The sequence below is a fragment of the Lissotriton helveticus genome, chromosome 8 (genome assembly GCF_964261635.1).
Source record: "Lissotriton helveticus chromosome 8, aLisHel1.1, whole genome shotgun sequence".
NCBI classification, from domain to species: Eukaryota; Metazoa; Chordata; class Amphibia; order Caudata; family Salamandridae; genus Lissotriton; species Lissotriton helveticus.
Window position 1 is genome coordinate 1,671,300,741 of NC_136069.1, and position 12,315 is coordinate 1,671,313,055.

The following is a 12,315-nucleotide window of genomic DNA, read 5'->3' on the forward strand; positions in this document are numbered from 1 at the left end:
GGGAGGCCACCCTCCCCGGGGCCCTCAGGGGCCCCGGGTGGGGCTCCTGAACCCAGCCAAGCACGGGGAGGCTCCCCGGGCACCACGGAACCCCGTCCCGGGACTTTGGCAGTGCGGCAGGCCGGGGGACAGGGCCCAGGGACGGAGCGCCCCACCCGGGGCCCCGGCCGGGCCCCTGGACCCAGCCGGGGCTCCCAGGCCCGGAGGCGCAGGGCGAGCCTCCCCTGGCACGCCGGACCCCGTCCCGGGCACCCTGCCACGCGCCAGGACCCAGGACGGAGCCCGGGGTGGGGAGGCCGCCATCCCCGGGCCCTCAGGGGCCCCGGATGGAGCTCCTGAACACAGACAAGCAAGGGGAGGCTCCCCGGGCACATCGGAACCCCTTTCCGGGCCCTTGGCAGTGCGGCAGGCTGGGAGACAGGGCCCAGGGCCGGAGCACCCGACCCGGGGCCCGCCCGGGCCCCTGGACCCAGCCGGGGCTCCCAAGCCCGGAGGCGCATGGGACGCCTCCCCGGTCCCTCCGGACCCCGTCCCGGGCACCCTGCCACGCAGCAGGACCAAGGACAGAGCCCGGGGTGGGGAGGCCGCCCTCCCCGGGCCCTCAGGGGCCCTAGCCACTGCTCCTGAACCCAGCCAAGCAAGGGGAGGCTCCCCGGGCACATCGGAACCCCTTCCCGGGCCCTTGGCAGTGTGGCAGGCTGGGAGACAGGGCCCAGGGCCGGAGCACCCGACCCGGGGCCCGCCCGGGCCCCTGGACCCAGCCGGGGCTCCCAAGCCCGGAGGCGCATGGGACGCCTCCCCGGTCCCTCCGGACCCCGTCCCGGGCACCCTGCCACGCACCAAGACCAAGGACAGAGCCCGGGGTGGGGAGGCCGCCCTCCCCGGGCCCTCAGGGGCCCTAGCCACTGCTCCTGAACCCAGCCAAGCAAGGGGAGGCTCCCCGGGCACATCGGAACCCCTTCCCGGGCCCTTGGCAGTGCGGCAGGCTGGGAGACAGGGCCCAGGGCCGGAGCACCCGACCCGGGGCCCGGCCGGGCCCCTGGACGCTGCCGGGGCTCCCAAGCCCGGAGGTGCATGGGACGCCTCCCCGGTCCCTCCGGACCCCGTCCCGGGCACCCTGCCACGCAGCAGGACCAAGGACAGAGCCCGGGGTGGGGAGGCCGCCCTCCCCCGGGCCCCCAGGGGCCCCGGACAGAGCTCCTGAACCCAGACAAGCAAGGGGAGGCTCCCCGGGCACAACGGAACCCCTTCCTAGGCCCTTGGCAGTGCGGTAGGCTGGGAGACAGGGACCAGGGCCGGAGCACCCGACCCGGGGCCCGGCCGGGCCCCTGGACCCAGCCGGGGCTCCCAAGCCCGGAGGCGCATGGGACGCCTCCCCGGACCCATGGAGCCCGTCCTGGGCATTGAGCCATGCCGTTGGCCTGGAGATGGGTGCCCCGGACGCCCGGGGGAGGTCTGTCCGGGACACATGGAGCCCGTCCTGGGCATTGAACCATGCCGTTGGCCTGGAGAAGGGAGCCCCCGGACGCCCGGGGGAGTACTGCCCGGTACCCGTGGAGCCCTTCCCGGGTACTTTGCAACGCCGTTGGCCTCCTGGAGATAGGTGCCCCGAACGCCCGGGGGGTGGGCTGCCCGGGACCCGTGTAGCCCGTCCTGGGCACTCTGACCTGCTGTTGGCCCGGGGGAGGACTGCCCGGGACCCGTGGAGCCCGTCCTTGGCACTCTGACAAGCTGTTGGCCCGGGGAAGGGAGCCCCAGACGACCGGGAATCGTGGAGCCCGTCCTTGGCACTCTGACAAGCCGTTGGCCCGGGGAAGGGAGCCCCAGACGACCGGGACCTGTGGAGCCCGTCCTGGGCACTCCTGTATGCCGTTGGCCCAGGGAAGGGAGCCCCGGACGTCCGGGACCCGTGGAGCCCGTCCTGGGCACTCTGAAATGCTTTGGCCCGGGGAAGGGAGCCCCGGACACCCGGGGGGGAGGACTGCCCGGGACCCGTGGAACTCGTCCTGGGCACTCTGACATGCCGCTGGCCCGGGGAAGGGTGCCCCGGACGCCCGGGGCCCGTGGAGCCCGTCCTGGGCACTCTGACAAGCCGTTGGCCCGGGGAAGGGAGACCTGGACGCCCGGAACCCGTGGAGCCCGTCCTGGGCACTCTGAAATGCTTTGGCCCGGGGAAGGGAGCCCCGGACGCCCGGGGGAGGACTGCCCGGGACCCGTGGAACTGGTCCGGGGCACTCTGACATGCCGCTGGCCCGGGGAAGGGTGCCCCGGATGACCGGGGCCCGTGGAGCCCGTCCTGGGCACTCTGACATGCCGCTGGCCCGGGGAAGGGAGCCCCGGACGCCCGGGGCCCGTGGAGCCCGTCCTGGGCACTCTGACAAGCCGTTGGCCCGGGGAAGGGAGCCCTGGACGCCCGGGACCCGTGGAGCCCGTCCTGGGCACTCTGAAATGCTTTGGCCCAGGGAAGGGAGCCCCGGACGCCCGGGGGAGGACTGCCCAAGAGCCATGGAGCCCGTCCTGGGCAATTTGACATGCAGTTGGCCTGGAGGAAGGAAGCCCCGGGTGGCCTAGGGAGGTGTTGCCCAGGCATATCCCATCTGGTCCCCATGGCAGAGAACCACCAACCCTGGAGGGGTGTCCGGGCATACCCTGCCCCATAGTAATCCGGAGGCAAATTACCCCCCTTTCTTGCAATCTGTGCACGCGAGGTGACAGAGGGGACCCAAGGCGTGAAAGAACCCGACCTCATGGAGCCCTCGCTGGGATCCGGGAGGCGAATGGCACCTCATTAAGACTTCCAGGGAAGTTCGGCCATCTGGTCCCCCCCCCCCTGTAGGAAAGCGTTGCGGGCGACCAGATGCCCGAGGGGATCCGGGCGACCAGATGGCCGAGGGAATCTGGGCGATCAGATGGCCGGGCATGGAGGTGAAGCCGCCTGGACTCTTCCCCACCCCATCCCCGTCCCCGTCCCGGGACGAATGCCCGGGACGCATGGAGCCCGTCCTGGCCACTTGACGTCCCGTCCTGGGCATTGAACCATGCCGTTGGCCTGGAGAAGGGAGCCCCCGGACGCCCGGGGGAGGACTGCCCGGTACCCGTGGAGCCCTTCCCGGGTACTTTGCAACGCCGTTGGCCTCCTGGAGATGGGTGCCCCAGATGCCCGGGGGCGGGCTGCCCGGGACCCATGGAGCCCGTCCTGGGCACTTTTACATGCCGTCGGCCTGGAGGTGGGTGCCCTGGACGCCCGGGGGAGGCCTGCCCGGGACCCGTGGAGCCCTTCCCGGGTACTTTGCCAATGCCGTTGGCCTCACGGAGGTGGTTGCCCCGGACGCCCGGGGGGAGGCCTGCGCGGGACCCATGGAGCCCGTCCTGGGCATTGAGCCATGCCGTTGGCCTGGAGATGGGAGCCCCGGACGCCCGGGGGAGGACTGCCCGGTACCCGTGGATCCCGTCCAGGGCTCTTTGACATGCCGTCGGCCTGGAGGTGGGAGCCCCGGACGCCCGGGAGCGGGCTGCCCGGGACCCATGGAGCCCGTCCTGGACACTTTGACATGCCGTCGGCCTGGAGGAGGGTGCCCGGGACGCCCGTGGGAAGCCTGGTCGGGACCCGTGGAGCCCTTCCCGGGTACTTTGCCAATGCCGTTGGCCTCATGGAGATGGGTGCCCCGGACGCCCGGGGGGAGGACTGCCCGGTACCCGTGGAGCCCTTTCCGGGTACTTTGCAACGCCGTTGGCCTCCTGGAGATGTGTGCCCCGAACGCCCGGGGGGGAGGGCTGCCCGGGGCCCGTGGAGCCCGCCCTGGGCACTTTGACATGCCGTCGTCCTGGAGGTGGGAGCCCCGGACGCCCGGGGGGAGGGCTGCCCGGGACCCATGGAGCCCTTCCCGGTTACTCTGCCATCCCGTTGGCCTCCTGGAGATGGGTGCCCCGGACGCCCGGGGGAGGTCTGTCCGGGGCCCATGGAGCCCGTCCTGGGCAGTGTGACATGCCGTCGGCCTGGAGGTGGGAGCCCCGGACGCCCGGGGGAAGGCTGGCCGGGACCCGTGGAGCCCTTCCCGGGTACTTTGCCATCCCGTTGGCCTCCTGGAGATGGGTGCCCCGGACGCCCGGGGGAGTTCTGTCCGGGGCCCATGGAGCCCGTCCTGGGCAGTGTGACATGCCGTCGGCCTGAAGGTGGGAGCCCCGGACGCCCGGGGGAAGGCTGCCCGGGACCCGTGGAGCCCTTCCCGGGTACTTTGCCATCCCGCTGGCCTCCTGGAGATGGGTGCCCCCGGACGCCCAGGGGAGGTCTGCCCGGGACACGTGGAGCCCGTCCTGGGCATTGAGCCATGCCGTTGGCCCGGAGAATGGAGCCCCCAGACGCCCGGGGGAGGTGTTGCCCAGGCATATCTCATCTGGTCCCCCGGGCAGAGAACCACCAGCCCTGGAGAGGTGTCCGGGCGTACCCTGCCCCTAGTAATCCGGAGGGAAATTACCCCCCTTTCTTGCAATCCGTGCACGCGAGGTGACAGAGGGGACCCAAGGCGTAAAAGAACCCGACCTCATGGAGCCCTAGCTGGGATCCGGGAGCCGAATGGCACCTCATCGGGACTTCCAGGGAAGCCCGGCCATCTGGTCGTCCCATTGGAAAGCATCGCGGGCGACCAGATGCCCGAGGGGATCCGGGCGACCAGATGGCCGAGGGAATCTGGGCGATCAGATGGCTGGACACGGAAGTGAAGCCGCCTGGACTCTCCCGACCCTGTCCCCGTCCCCGTCCCCCTCCCCGTCCCCCTCCCCGTCCCGGGACGAATGCCCGGGACGCATGGAGCCTGTCCTGGGCACTTTTCATTGCCTTCGGCCTGGAGCCCCCAGACACCCAGGGGAGGACCACCGTGAAAACCATGGAGCCCGACCCGGGCACTCTGCCATACCGTCAGCCTGGATGGAGCCCCAGACGCCCGGGGGACGAATGCCCGGGACGCATGGAGCCCGTCCTGGGCACTTTTCCATGCATTCGGCCTGGAGCCCCCAGACACCCAGGGGAGGACAATCCTGGAAACCATGGATCCCGACCCGGGCACTCTGCCATGCCGTCAGCCTGGATGGAGCCCCGGACGCCCGGGGGATGAATGCCCGGGACGCATGGAGCCTGTCCTGGGCACTTTTCCATGCCGTCAGCCTGGATGGAGCCCCGGACGCCCGGGGGACGACTGCCCACGAGCCATGGAGCCCGTCCTGGGCAATTTGACATGCAGTTGGCCTGGAGGAAGGAAGCCCCGGGTGGCCTAGGGAGGTGTTGCCCAGGCATAGCCCATCTGGTCCCCATGGCCGAGAACCACCAGCCTCGGAGGGGTGTCCGGGCGTACCCTGTCCCTAGTAATCCGGAGGGAAAATACCCCCCTTTCTTGTAAACTCTGCACGCGAGGTGACAGAGGGGACCCAAGGCGTGAAAGAACCCGACCTCATGGAGCCCTCGCTGGGATCCGGGAGGCAAATGGCACCTCATCGGGACTTCCAGGGAAGTTCGGCCATCTGGTCGCCCCATAGGAAAGCGTTACGGGCGACCAGATGGCCGGGACCGAAAGGACTCCCTGCTTCCCACCCCGAGCCTTCTCGGTAGGGCTTCTGCCTGCCCACGCCGGGCAGGGCTCGGGGACCCCGGCTGGAACTCCGGCCCAGTGAGGACCACTGGAGCTCTCAGGCCCGGACGCCAGGGGGAGGACTGCCCGGGATGCATGGATCCCGTCCCAGGCACATTGCCATGTCGTGGGACTGGAGATGGGAGCCCCAGTGAGCCCATCACGGCCATCCGGAACATAGCCTGGCCGCAGGGGAACCTTTATGATGTCGGGCGGAAAGACCGTCCGCGGCGGGTGTGGGAAAGACCGTCCGCGGCGGGTGTGGGAAAGACCGTCCGCGGCGGGTGTGGGAAAGACCGTCCGCGGCGGGTGTGGGAAAGACCGTCCGCGGCGGGTGCGGGAAAGACCGTCCGCCATCGTAATATACCCCAGGCTAAACATGGGCCCGTAACAAGGCGGACAAGGTGGGGTCAATTATGATGTCGGTCGGAAAGACCGACCGCGGCGGGTGCGGAAAAAGACCGTCCGCGGCGGGTGCGGAAAAAGACCGTCCGCGGCGGGTGCGTAAAAAGTCCGTCCGCGGCGGGCGAGCGGTAAAGTTTGCCCGACGCAGTTCTGATGGCCTGCCGGGCGGATCTCAGGCCTAATACGGTGGCCCATATCAGGATGCCTGACTGGCTGAGAAGTCCATGGCCTGTCCCCAGCTTACGAACCCTAGCCAGGCTGGGGAGAGCCTCCCTGGGCCTGTGGAGCCCGTCCCGGGTACTTTGCCATTCCGTCGGCCTCGGGGTGGGTGCCCCGGACGCCTGGGGGACGACTGCCCAGGACGCATGGAGACCGTCCTGGGCACTTTGCCATGCCGTCAGCCTGGATGGAGCCCCGGGCGCCCGGGGGACGAATGCCCGGGACGCATGGAGCCCGTCCCGGGCACTCTGCCATGTCATCGGCCTGGAGCGCCCCCGACACCCTGGGGAGGACCACCCTGAAAACCATGGAGCCCGACCCGGGCACTCTGCCATGCTGTCAGCCTGGATGGAGCCCCGGACGCCCGGGGGACGAAGGCCCGGGACGCATGGAGCCCGTCCCGGGCTCTCTGCCATGCCGTCGGCCTGGAGCGCCCCGACACCCAGGGGAGGACCACCCTGGAAACCATGGAGCCCGACCCGGGCACTCTGCCATGCCGTCAGCCTGGATGGAGCCCCGGACGCCCGGGGGGACGACTGCCCAAGAGCCCGGGGGACGAATGCCCGGGACGCATGGAGCCCGTCCCGGGCACTTTACAATGCCTTCGGCATGGAGCCCCGGACGCCCGGGGGGGACGAATGCCCGGGACGCATGGAGCCCGTCCGGGGTGGATGGAGCCCCGGGCGCCCGGGGGGACGACTGCCCAAGAGCCATGGAGCCCGTCCTGGGCCATTTGACATGCCGTCGGCCTGGCGGAAGGAAGCCCCGGGTGGCCTAGGGAGGTGTTACCCAGGCATAGCCTATCTGGTCCCCATGGCAGAGAACCACCAGCCTTGGAGGGGTGTCTGGGCGTACCCTGTCCCTAGTAATCCGGAGGGAAATTACCCTCCTTTCTTGTAAACTCTGCACGCGAGGTGACAGAGGGGACCCAAAGCGTGAAAATACCCGACCTCCTGGAGCCCTCGCTGGGATGTGGGAGGCGAATGGCACCTCATCGGGACTTCCAGGGAAGTTCGGCCATCTGGTCGTCGATTTGTGGAGCCCTGCAGTCCTGCCGGCCCACCGGTGTTACCTGCGGTTTACGGTGGGCCGTGAGCACTTTCAATTTACCGTGCTCCCCTTTGGCCTTACCAGCGCCCCTCGGTTGTTCACGAAAGTGATCGCGGTGGTCACAGCTCATCTGCGCAGATCAGGGGTTCCAGTCTTCCCCTATCTCGACGTGAAAGCGGGCTCACCCAAGGCTGTCAGCTCCCACCTCCAGACTACAGCCGACCTCCTGCATTCACTGAGGTTCTCAATCAACGTCCCAAAATCACATCTGACTCCCTCTCAGAAGCTCCTCTTCAGCAGAGCGGTTCTGGACATGACTCAGTTTCGGGTTTATCTTCCTGAACAGCGAGTTCAGGATATTCGGGCTATGATTCTGACATTTGAGCCCCTATCCAGGGTTTCGGTCAAGATGACCCTGAGGCTGCTGGGCCTCATGGCATCCTGCATCCTGCTGGTCGATCATGCAAGGTGGCTTATGCGGGCTCTGCAGGGGACCTGAAGTTCCAGTGGACACAGCATCAAGGGAATCTGTCTGAGTGCATCCAGATCTCAGAGGGCACTGCAGGACAATTGTAGTGGTGGCTCATGAACCAGGATTGGGACAACGGCAGATCCCTCTCCCTTCCCCAACCAGAACACACAGTGGTGACAGGTGCATCCCTTCAGGGATGGGGGGGCCACATGGTAGAGGCTGAGATCAGAGGCCTCTGGTCTCCAGCAGGGTCCGGGCTCCACATCAACCTTCTGGAGCTTCTGCCAATCCGTCTTGCACTCGAAGCCTTCCTTCCCTCTGTCCGGGGAAGAGTAGTGCAGACGTTCACGGACTACACCACAGCCATGTGGTACAGCAACAAACAAGGCAGGGTGGGGTCGTGGACCCTCTGTCAAGAGGCCTTCCACCTCTGGAAATGGCTGGAACATCAGGGCATATCCCTGGTGGTTCAACACCTGGCAGGTTCAATGAACACCAAGGCGGTGGAACTCAGCCGCAGGTGCATGATGGATCACGAATGGCGTCTTCACTCTGAGGTGTTGCAAGGTCTCTTTCAGCAGTGGGGAGAGACTTGGTTAGATATGTTCGCCACCAAAGAGAACATGCAATGTCAGCAATTCTGCACGTTGGAATTTCCAAGGGGGCAGTGGCTAGGCAACGCTTTTTGTTGCGAGTGGAGTTGTGGTCTACTATACGCCTTTCAGCCTATACCACTTCTGCCCAGAGTGCTGAAGAACATGAAGCGCGACCGGACGCAAGTCATTCTTGTGAGTCCGGATTGGGCACGAAGAGTCTGGTATCCCGAGCTGCTCAATATGGCTATCGATCCTCTGATCAGACTGCCTCTTCTGGAGGATCTTCTGTCGCAGCAGCAGGGGACGGTCCTCCACCCGCACCTGTCCAGCTCCACCTCCTTGCCTGGAGATTGAGCGGCGGCAGTTGATGTCGTTTGACCTGCCTCCTGAAGTCTGTGATGTAATCTTGACAGCCAGGCATCCCTCCACTATGACGGTATATGCCTGCAGATAGAATACGTTTGGGGCATGGTGCACATCCAAGGCTATGGATCCCCTTTCTGCCCCTCTTTCTGAGGTTCTCTTGTTCCTCTTATTTTTTGCCCAGCAGGGCTCGGCTTTGGGCACTCTTAAGGACTACCTCTCAGCCATTTCAGCTTTCCTCAGGCTCCCTGTTCAGTCTTCTTTTTTTAAGTCCCCTGTTATAAATAGATTTCTTAAGGGCATTTCCTCCTGTTCCCTTTGTAATGCCCCAGTGGGACTTGAACTTGGTTCTGACATATCTTATGTGTGCTCTCTTTAAGCCATTACATAACTGTCCTCTAAGTCTTCTTTCTTTGAAAACTGATTTTCTGGTGGCCATCACCTCTGCGCGCAGGGTCAGTGAGCTACAAGCTCTGTCTTCCAAGTCTTCCTTTCTGGCTGTCCATCTGGATAAGGTTGTCCTTAGAACTAGAACTTCCTTTTTTCCCAAGGTGGTTACTTCTTTCCACATTGGCCAACCCATCGCTTTGCCCACCTTCTTTTCACCTCCGCATCCTTCGAAAGAGGAAGAGAGGTTCCACCGTCTGGATCCAAAACGTGCGCTTTCATTCTACTTGGATCGCACAAAACAATTCCAGGTGGACGACTAACTCTTTTTGGGTTACGAGGGCACTAAGAAAGGTTGTGCCGAGCACAAACGGACCATCTCCAGGTGGGTCATTTTGTGCACCAAAGCCTGCTATTCTTTGGCTAAGAAGGAGCCTCCAGTGGGGCAGCGCGCCCATTCCACCTGGGCGACCGCAGCTACTACTGCTTTGGGATGAGGAGTCCCCCTAAATGACATCTGTCAGGCAGCTATGTGGGCATCTCTGCACACGTTCACCAAACACTACTGCCTGGACAGCCAAGTCCGGAGAGATGGCTTCTTTGGTCGTTCTGTTCTCCAGGACTTTCCGGTGTGAACTTGGTTTGTAGACCCACTTCTGAGGTTGGTATTTCTGGGGTATCTAATCTAAGGTAAGGCATTTATAACTAACTGTTTCTTTTAGATGAACATGTTACTTACCTTCGGTAACTATCTATCTGTAAGAAACATAAGTTAGTTATAGATACCTTTCCGCCCCACTCATTCTACCCGTTCAGCGAACTGACTTCTAGGGTTAAGGACATCCTTTGGGGGCCCTAGTTATGTGCACCAGTGGTCAGTGTCTTGCATGGCTCTGCGCTTCTGGCGTGGAAAGTTGTGTACAGAACTGAGTCAGCGGGGAAGGGCGGCGTCTATGTAGCTACCGCGACATCATCCCAGCGACCACGATGCCGATGACAGACCTGGAGTCGACCGATGCCACCTTCTGACGCACAGGGGTACTGCTGACAAAAAATCTTCCGGATCCAGTCTGACGCCTGGGGGTAATTCTAAAGTAGAGAATCTATAACTAACCTGTTTCTTACAGATATATCGTTACTGAAGGTAAGTAACTTGTTATTTTGTCTGCTCCCTTTGAGCCACTATATAATTGTCTCCTTACTTTGAAGACTGCTTTCTTGCTTGCCGTCACCTCTGCTCGCAGGGCAAGTGCGCATCAGGCCTTAGCTTCCAAACCTCCCTTTTTGGATGTTCATCCAGATAAAGTGGTTCTTCGCACTAGGCCCTCTTTTCTGCCCAAAGTTGACACCTTTTTCTACATAGGTCAGACCAACATATTGCCCACCTTCTTCCTGCACCCTTCTAAAGAGAAGGAGAGACTCCACTGTCTGGACCCAAAACGTGCGCTGTTCTTCTACCTTGACCGCACTAAAGATTTCCGGGTGGATGATCAACTCTTCGTAAGTTATTTGGGCGCCAAGAAGGGTCGGCAGTGCAAAAGTGTACCTTCTCTCGATGGGTTGTCGTATGCATCAAGATCTGTTATTCTTTTGCTAAAAAGGATCCTCCAGTAGGACTGCGCGCCCACTCTACCAGGGCGATGGCAGCCACTACTGCTTTGTGATGTGGATTTCCTTTGAATGACATCTGGCAGGCAGCCACGTCAGCATCCCTGCACACCTTTACCAAACATTACTGTCTGTACAGTCAAGTCCAGAGAGAGGGCTTTTTCGGCCGGTCTGTTCTCCAGGACTTCCTGGTGTGAACTTAGTTTGCAGACCCATCTCCGGGGTTGGTATTGCTGGGGTTTCTATTCTAAGATAATGAATCTATAGCTAATGCTCGCTTTCAGATGAGCAAGTTACTCACCTTTGGTAATGATGTGTCTGTAAGAGACATGCATTAGTTACAGATTCCTTACCGCCCCACCCATCGCCCCGTTCTGCGAACTGACTTCTTGGCATAGGCCTAGGGACTTCCTTCCAGGGCCCTAGTTTTGTTCACCAGTGGTAAGTGTCTTGCATGACTCTGCGCTTCTGGCGTGGAAAGTCGTGTCATAACTGACGTCAACGCACAGGGCTGGCATCTAAGTAGACAGCGCAACGTCATCCCGGTTACAACGGCGCTAACGACAGACGCAGAGTCGACTGACGCCACCTACCGACGCACAGGGATACTGCTAAGAAAACATTTCTCCGGATCAAGTCTGACGCCTAGGGGTAATTCTAAGGTGAGGAATCTATAACTAATGTATGTCTCTAACAGATACATTGTTACAGAAGGTAAGTAACTTGTTCTTTGATGTACCCAGCACCCTTTCTGACCTGTTCTCTGCAGCTGCAGAGCTTCCCCCATCAGATAACCTATGTCCCTGTGCAGTCCACTTATCACCTCCTCAAAGCAGATTAGCTAAGTCTGTCAAGGTTGACCAATAAGGAGAGGCTCCTAGAAGGCTAGATTTTGCTCACAAGTAAAAAAGTTCTATAACTTCTTTTTTGTACTAGTTATGATAAATTTAACAGTGGCAAGTTGTTAGATTTATCGTTACCAATTGTTTAAGTCTTTGCATGCCATTCAACTCCTTCCTAACAATATTTATACTTAAATAAAATATAATAATGTTAGCCTATGGAGCTAATAATCTACAATGAGCAAAACATAAAATTGGCAGTTTTCCCCCCACCGGGGCACATAAAACACCTTCTATAATATCCCTGATTATACTTACATGGCACCCAACCCCTCTGGCACCTAAGGAAGACCTGAGGGGTGACGTATATGCAAAGATAAGGTAGATTACCACCTTCAATGTACCTTTAATTCTAAAGTCGAATTTGCATACAATTTAGTTTTAAAGACAGTTTGCAAAGCAGGGCTGCCTTTAAAAACGACAGCAGGCAATACAGAAGTGCACACTCCAGTTCAGGAAATCTACGGGGACTCTAAACCTCCCTGCCCGAATATATACTAGGGACTTATAAGTAGTTTGAATCCCCATTGCATTATATACTAGGGACTTACAGGGGTCTTTCAATGCCAAATATAATTATACCTTTTTAATGAGAGTACCAGAGCCCAGGGCACAGTCCGAGTCAGTTACCACCAGTATCAGTCACAAAATATGGGGGTGACCATGAAAAGCAGGGCCTACACATGAAAAAC

General features: G+C 61.6%; 1 protein-coding gene and 1 long non-coding RNA gene across 9 annotated transcripts in view; one reads left to right on the plus strand and one right to left on the minus strand.

The window, feature by feature from the left end:
- The window catches only part of LOC144773616 (transient receptor potential cation channel subfamily M member 2-like), a 4,189,411-nt gene that overhangs the window by 2,021,248 nt on the left and 2,155,848 nt on the right, over positions 1-12,315 (plus strand). The gene's annotated exons all lie outside the window — the stretch shown is intronic.
- Positions 1-12,315, minus strand: part of LOC144773618 (uncharacterized) — a 143,245-nt gene that overhangs the window by 127,712 nt on the left and 3,218 nt on the right. The gene's annotated exons all lie outside the window — the stretch shown is intronic.